This window comes from Pelophylax lessonae (assembly GCF_965119305.1).
Source record: "Pelophylax lessonae genome assembly, chromosome: 13".
Classification (NCBI taxonomy): domain Eukaryota; kingdom Metazoa; phylum Chordata; class Amphibia; order Anura; family Ranidae; genus Pelophylax; species Pelophylax lessonae.
In genome coordinates, this window is record NC_138780.1 from 62,675,844 (window position 1) to 62,684,454 (window position 8,611).

Consider the following 8,611-nt stretch of genomic DNA (forward strand, 5'->3'; position numbering starts at 1 on the left):
CCAGTTGGAGGCCTTAAACGCCCCGGTGACACTTTCAGAAATACAAGATACCATAAAACATCTTGCCCCTAACAAAGCTCCCGGCCCAGACGGCTTTACAGGAGAATTCTACAAGAGTGCTCTAGAGACACTGGGACCTACCCTGCTGGAGGTCTACTCAGCCATCTGGTCCGGAGGCCCCTACCCCCCTACAGGTAATCAGGCCATAATTAAGCTCTTGGCGAAAAAAGGAAAAGACCCCTTGGAACCTGGCTCATATAGGCCGATTTCGCTTTTAAATTTGGATGTCAAAATCCTTTCAAAAATAATTGCGTCCAGGCTTGCCCTGATTATGCCTTCATTGATCCACCCGGCGCAGTCCGGTTTTACCAAAGGCAGATCGGCTGAATCAAACCTACGCAAGGTCCTTTTGGCCCTGGATCATGCTAGGGTGTACTCGGAGAAAGATCTGGCGATCATCACCTTGGAAGCGGAGAAGGCCTTTGACAACGTGAATTTTGCATGGCTTTCCGAAGTTCTGACCACTTTCGGTTTCTCGGGGCCCTTTACGCACGTTGTCAAAGCTATGTACGCCTCTCCCGCGGCCAGGCTCTGGGTGGCCGGGTCTCTCACCGACGAATTTCGTCTTTTCAAGGGAACGAGACAGGGCTGCCCCCTGTCCCCTCTGCTCTTCAATCTGGCTCTGGAACCTCTATCCAGATACCTTTTGGAGACCGCGCCACTTCACTGCATCCTGCTAGGTACCCACGAACTTCGTATATCGCTTTTCGCGGATGATGTTCTAATTTTCACTCGAAACCCCTCCTCAGACATGCACACCATTATCTCTATATTTGATAGGTTCAAACTCTGCTCTGGCCTGCGGATAAATTATGCAAAGAGCGAGATACTTCCCTTAGGTACCAGACACAGGCCAACCTGGGCCGCTTCTGCCCCCTTCACCCTGGCCACCTCTCACATTACATACTTGGGTATCAAGATAGGCAAAATCCCATCTTCAATATACTCCTTAAATTACCCCCCGCTGTTTCAGAAACTCATACAGGAATTGGATAGTTGGATGGATCTGCCCCTCTCGCTCTTGGGTAGATGTCATTTGGTCAAAATGGTCAGCTTTGCCCGACTTTTATATCCACTACAAACTATTCCCCTGTTGATCAAGCATAAAGACACCAAATTAATTAATAAGGCTATTTCCAGGTTTGTCTGGCGGGGCAAGCGACCATGCATCTCTTTCAGTAAACTTTGTCTTCCCAGGAGCGAGGGGGGTACTAGTCTGCCTGACATTAGAATGTACAACCTTTCATGCCTTCTTAGGATATCTTTAGATTGGCTCTCGCAGTCATCCTGCTATTCTAATTATGACCTGGAATCGCAAATGTCTGCTCCCTTCTCGCTGGCGGCGTTGTTACACGCCAAATGGAAAAGTATGCCACCCAGGCTTCAACATAATGTACTTCTGAGAGACACTGTGATTGCCTGGAGAGAGACTAGAAAGCGCCTAAAGCTTCCACTTTCCATATCTAAATACTTACCCATTAAGGGAAACCCTGCTTTCCTCCCGGGACTACATTCACGTACTTTTGACACCTGGCAACGTAAGGGCCTCCATAACTTCTCTGATCTCTGTGACCCCGTGTCAGGAAAGCCAAGGTCTATAAGTGATATCTTGGAAACCTACCATCTACCAGCCTCACATATCTTCTCTGTTCTACAATGCCTCAGTTTTCTTCAGTCAACGAACAGAGGCCCAAACAAAGGCTTTCTTGACCCTCTACTGGACCCTTTACTGATGGCGGGGAAATACTGTATTTCTGATATCTACAAACCTTTTCAAAAGCTCACATCTTTCCACCATGCCAGTTCCTCGGCGGCTAATTGGGCAAAAGACTTTCCTATTGAGGACATAGTCTCCAAACTATTTCAGGGATACAACAGAACTTTACGCTTAACCCCTAATGAAACCTGGAGAGAAACGCAGCTGAAAATCTTGCATAGGGCTTATATTCCATTCACTTGCAACAAAGACGATCCTTCTACCAGCCTCTGTCCCTATTGCAAGGCCGTCAGGCCGAACCTACACCATAGGTTCTGGTCGTGCTCTTTCATATCCACGTTTTGGGATCAAATACTTCTATTCATTTAAAGGATCACCCTCCTTCAATTGCCCAAAGATCCCTTCCTACTAATATTTGGACATTGGGACAAACCGCTCCAGATTTGGTCCAGCTCCAGATTTGGTCCATACCCTCGGGTATGGACTCTTACGTGCTTGCTGATAGCCCGCAGAGTAATACTGGCCAACTGGATAACGGCAGTGGCTACTTCCGTCTCTCAGATTCATAAGGAACTGCTAACCCTTATGACCAAGGATCGACTGAACACGGACTTTCATCTTCCATCATCTGCTGACCGCTATTCTCACACATGGCAGGACTTTATGGATTCACTACCCCAAGATGTCACTACCACTTTGCAAGAAGATACGTTCTCATACCATCTCCCGGGGTAGAACTCGGGTGCAATGGGTTTGGAGTTCGCCCCCCCCCTTTTCATAGTCTGCTCCCACTCACTTGTTCCCTGCTCCTCCACCTCCCCCCCTCTTTTCTTGTTTAGAGAGTTATGATAAATGCACAAGATCCATCCAACTAGGGTTCTAGTATTTTTGATGATTATACCTTATTTACTGCAAAATACCCCTACTTTAGAGTCAGCTACGAGCCTCTGACTCCCAGAAAATGTAAAATGTGTTGTTCAATGTTGTACTTGCATTTTCCATGTACCGCATCATTGCTTCAATAAAGTTTAAAAAAAAAAAAAAACCAGTCAGTCCATTTGCACAACCGCAAACTCCCCATTTGCACAAGGTTGGATACCAAGCTAGCCATGTCCCGTTCCTTGTCCTCACTGACGTCATTGAAGGTCTCTTCCTCCACCCAGCCACGTACAACACCAAGGGTCCCTGAAAGGTGACAACAAGCCCCCTGGGACGCCTGCTGTGGTTGGTCTTCCACCTCCTCAAAGCCACCTTCCTCCTCTGACTTCTCTTCTTCAGACTCCTCTCTGCATTGCCACAGGTCCAGCAATCGACAACGACAAGGCTGCTTCTGGTGGTGATGGGGACCACAACTCTTCCTCTTCATGATCATCTACGGCCTGATCCAGCACTCTTCGCAGGGCACGCTCCAGAAAAAACACATATGGGATGAGGTCGATGATGTTGCCTTGGGTTTGACTGACCAGGTTTGTCACCTCCGCAAAAGGACGCATGAGCCTACAGCCATTGTGCATGAGCATTTAGTAACGCGGCCAAAAAATACCCAGCTCCGCAGAGGCTGTCCTCTTTTTTTTTTTAAATTAAAAAAATCTGTTCTTACTAGTTTAATCTCTGTTTTGTCCCCTATCAGGGGCCTGTGTATGGAATAGATTTTAGGAACCGGGAGATGGAAAAAGATGGTTGGTCTGTCCTCTTACTTCCAATTTGGGGCACTGCGCGTGCACCGTGCAATGTACTGTACCATTCTATATGAGTGGTGTGTTAAGTAGTACTATTCTTAGCAGTTTAATCCCTGTTACGTCCCCTATCAGGGGACGGTGTATGGAATAGATTTTAGTAACCGGAAGATGGAAAAAGATGGTTGGTCTGTCCTCTTACTTCCAATTTTGGGCACTGCGCGTGCGCCGTGCAATATACTGTGCCATCCTATATGAGTGGTGTGTTAAGTAGTACTATTCTTATCAGTTTAATCCCTGTTACGTCCCCTATCAGGGGCCGGTGTAAGGAATAGATTTTAGGAACCGGGAGATGGAAAAAGATGGTTGGTCTGTCCTCTTTCTTCCAATTTGGGGCACTGCGCGTGCGCCGTGCAATGTACTGTGCCACCCTATATGAGTGGTGTGTTAAGTAGTACTATTCTTATCAGTTTAATCCCTGTTACGTCCCCTATCAGGGGCCAGTGTATGGAATAGATTTTAGGAACCGGGAGATGGAAAAAGATGGTTGGTCTGTCCTCTTCCACTTTTGGGCACTGCGCGTGCGCCGTGCAATGTACTGTGCCATCCTATATGAGTGGTGTGTTAAGTAGTACTATTCTTATCAGTTTAATCCCTGTTACGTCCCCTATCAGGGGCCGGTGTATGGAATAGATTTTAGGAGCCGGGAGATGGAAAAAGATGGTTGGTCTGTCCTCTTACTTCCAATTTGGGGCACTGCGCGTGCGCTGTGCAATGTACTGTACCATCCTATATGAGTGGTGTGTTAAGTAGTACTATTCTTATCAGTTTAATCCCTGTTACGTCCCCTATCAGGGGCCGGTGTATGGAATAGATTTTAGTAACCGGAAGATGGAAAAAGATGGTTGGTCTGTCCTCTTACTTCCAATTTTGGGCGCTGCGCGTGCGCCGTGCAATGTACTGTGCCATCCTATATGAGTGCTGTGTTAAGTAGTACTATTCTTATCAGTTTAATCCCTGTTACGTCCCCTATCAGGGGCCGGTGTATGGAATAGATTTTAGGAACCGGGAGATGGAAAAAGATGGTTGGTCTGTCCTCTTCCAATTTGGGGCACTGTGCGTGCGCCGTGCAATGTGCTGTACCATCCTATATGAGTGGTGTGTTAAGTAGTACTATTCTTATCAGTTTAATCCCTGTTACGTCCCCTATCAGGGGCCGGTGTATGGAATAGATTTTAGGAACCGGGAGATGGAAAAAGATGGTTGGTCTGTCCTCTTACTTCCGATTTGGGGCACTGCGTGCGCGCCGTGCAATGTACTGTGCCATCCTATATGAGTGGTGTGTTAAGTAGTACTATTCTTATCAGTTTAATCCCTGTTACGTCCCCTATCAGGGGCCGGGGTATGGAATAGATTTTAGGAACCGGGAGATGGAAAAAGATGGTTGGTCTGTCCTCTTACTTCCAATTAGGGGCACTGCGAGTGCGCCGTGCAATGTACTGTACCATCCTATATGAGTGGTGTGTTAAGTAGTACTATTCTTATCAGTTTAATCCCTGTTACGTCCCCTATCAGGGGCCGGTGTATGGAATAGATTTTAGGAAGCGGGAGATGGAAAAAGATGGTTTGTCTGTCATCTTCCAATTTGGGGCACTGCGCGTGCGCCGTGCAATGTACTGTACCATCCTATATGAGTGGTGTGTTAAGTAGTACTATTCTTATCAGTTTAATCCCTGTTACGTCCCCTATCAGGGGCCGGTGTATGGAATAGATTTTAGGAACCGGGAGATGGAAAAAGATGGTTGGTCTGTCCTCTTACTTCCGATTTGGGGCACTGCGTGCGTGCCGTGCAATGTACTGTACCATCCTATATGAGTGGTGTGTTAAGTAGTACTATTCTTATCAGTTTAATCCCTGTTACGTCCCCTATCAGGGGCCGGGGTATGGAATAGATTTTAGGAACCGGGAGATGGAAAAAGATGGTTGGTCTGTCCTCTTACTTCCAATTTGGGGCACTGCATGCGCGCCGTGCAATGTACTGTGCCATCCTATATGAGTGGTGTGTTAAGTAGTACTATTCTTATCAGTTTAATCCCTGTTATGTCCCCTATCAGGGGCCGGTGTATGGAATAGATTTTAGGAACCGGGAGATGGAAAAAGATGGTTGGTCTGTCCTCTTACTTCCAATTTGGGGCACTGTGCGTGCGCCGTGCAATGTACTGTACCATCCTATATGAGTGGTGTGTTAAGTAGTACTATTCTTATCAGTTTAATCCCTGTTACGTTCCCTATCAGGGGCCGGTGTATGGAATAGATTTTAGTAACCGGAAGATGGAAAAAGATGGTTGGTCTGTCCTCTTACTTCCAATTTTGGGCACTGCGCGTGCAATGTACTGTGCCATCCTATATGAGTGGTGTGTTAAGTAGTACTATTCTTATCAGTTTAATCCCTCTTACGTCCCCTATCAGGGGCCGGTGTAAGGAATAGATTTTAGAAACCGGGAGATGGAAAAAGATGGTTGGTCTGTCCTCTTACTTCCAACTTTGGGCACTGCGCGTGCGCCGTGCAATGTACTGTGCCATCCTATATGAGTGCTGTGTTAAGTAGTACTATTCTTATCAGTTTAATCCCTGTTACGTCCCCTATCAGGGGCCGGTGTATGGAATAGATTTTAGGAACCGGGAGATGGAAAAAGATGGTTGGTCTGTCCTCTTACTTCCGATTTGGGGCACTGCGTGCGCGCCGTGCAATGTACTGTACCATCCTATATGAGTGGTGTGTTAAGTAGTACTATTCTTATCAGTTTAATCCCTGTTACGTCCCCTATCAGGGGCCGGTGTATGGAATAGATTTTAGTAACCGGAAGATGGAAAAAGATGGTTGGTCTGTCCTCTTACTTCCAATTTTGGGCACTGCGCGTGCGCCGTGCAATGTACTGTGCCGTCCTATATGAGTGGTGTGTTAAGTAGTACTATTCTTATCAGTTTAATCCCTGTTACTTCCCCTATCAGGGGCCGGTGTATGGAATAGATTTTAGGAACCGGGAGATGGAAAAAGATGGTTGGTCTGTCCTCTTACTTCCAATTTTGGGCACTGCGCGTGCGCCGTGCAATGTACTGTGCCATCCTATATGAGTGGTGTGTTAAGTAGTACTATTCTTATCAGTTTAATCCCTGTTACGTCCCCTATCAGGGGCCGGTGTATGGAATAGATTTTAGGAACCGGGAGATGGAAAAAGATGGTTGGTCTGTCCTCTTACTTCCGATTTGGGGCACTGCGTGCGCGCCGTGCAATGTACTGTACCATCCTATATGAGTGGTGTGTTAAGTAGTACTATTCTTATCAGTTTAATCCCTGTTACGTCCCCTATCAGGGGCCGGTGTATGGAATAGATTTTTAGGAACCGGGAGATGGAAAAAGATGGTTGGTCTGTCCACTTACTTCCAATTTGGGGCACTGCGCGTGCGCCGTGCAATGTACTGTACCATCCTATATGAGTGGTGTGTTAAGTAGTACTATTCTTATCAGTTTAATCCCTGTTACGTCCCCTATCAGGGGCCGGTGTATGGAATAGATTTTAGGAACCGGGAGATGGAAAAAGATGGTTGGTCTGTCCTCTTACTTTCGATTTGGGGCACTGCGCGTGCACCGTGCAATGTACTGTGCCATCCTATATGAGTGGTGTGTTAAGTAGTACTATTCTTATCAGTTTAATCCCTGTTACGTCCCCTATCAGGGGCCGGTGTATGGAATAGATTTTAGGAACCGGGAGATGGAAAAAGATGGTTGTTCTGTCCTCTTTCTTCCAATTTGGGGCACTGCGCCACCCTATATGAGTGGTGTGTTAAGTAGTACTATTCTTATCAGTTTAATCCCTGTTACGTCCCCTATCAGGGGCCGGTGTATGAAATAGATTTTAGGAACCGGGAGATGGAAAAAGATGGTTGGTCTGTCCTCTTACTTCCACTTTTGGGCATTGCGCGTGCGCTGTGCAATGTACTGTGCCATCCTATATGAGTGGTGTGTTAAGTAGTACTATTCTTATCAGTTTAATCCCTGTCACGTCCCCTATCAGGGGCCGGTGTATGGAATAGATTTTAGGAACCGGGAGATGGAAAAAGATGGTTGGTCTGTCCTCTTACTTCCACTTTTGGGCATTGCGCGTGCGCTGTGCAATGTACTGTGCCATCCTATATGAGTGGTGTGTTAAGTAGTACTATTCTTATCAGTTTAATCCCTGTCACGTCCCCTATCAGGGGCCGGTGTATGGAATCGATTTTAGGAACCGGGAGATGGAAAAAGATGGTTGGTCTGTCCTCTTACTTCCAATTTTGGGCACTGCGCGTGCGCCGTGCAATGTACTGTGCCATCCTATATGAGTGGTGTGTTAAGTAGTACTATTCTTATCAGTTTAATCCCTGTCACGTCCCCTATCAGGGGCCGGTGTATGGAATAGATTTTAGGAACCGGGAGATGGAAAAAGATGGTTGGTCTGTCCTCTTACTTCCAATTTTGGGCACTGCGCGTGCGCCGTGCAATGTACTGTGCCATCCTATATGAGTGGTGTGTTAAGTAGTACTATTCCTATCAGTTTAATCCCTGTTACGTCCCCTATCAGGGGCCGGTGTATGGAATAGATTTTAGGAACCGGGAGATGGAAAAAGATGGTTGGTCTGTCCTCTTACTTCCAATTTTGGGCACTGTGTATCGAATAGATTTTAGACAACCGCAAAGAGTTGTCAATAGTTGACACACTCATGACATAAATTTTATTCCTCTTTGCGTCAATCTTGGTGTAGTGATGACTGTGCTCATGCGCACGTTTGGGAGATTGCAGGCGATGGCGGTTTTTCAAAGCCTATGGTCGTGCTGAGGTAGTTCAGTGACAATTAAGTGACTCAGAAAACAATGATTCTGCAGCGTGGGCCCATTGTTGGCCTAGTAGGCTTTAATGATCCCCTAAGATGATCATAAAGAAAATTAATGTTTTTTCTATGAAAAATTATACAGCAGATCGCTTTTGGTCTGTTCACAATGAAGCAACGACCTTATCATCTGGGGTGTGCCAACATTGCCAACATACTCCTAGAGGTGATCGCTTCATTGATATACGCAAGCCCCTTCACCACAACAAGGTAACGATCACGAAGGGGACTT

At 46.5% G+C, this 8,611-nt stretch overlaps 1 long non-coding RNA gene across 1 annotated transcript; it reads right to left on the reverse strand.

Moving 5' to 3' along the window:
* Nucleotides 1-5,874: 5,874 nt before the first annotated feature.
* LOC309569769 lies at nt 5,875-6,182 on the reverse strand. Its single transcript, XR_014226096.1, has 2 exons — nt 6,092-6,182; nt 5,875-5,915 (listed from the first exon to the last, which is right to left on the reverse strand). It is a non-coding gene; the product is annotated as an uncharacterized lncRNA (long non-coding RNA).
* Nucleotides 6,183-8,611: the final 2,429 nt, after the last annotated feature.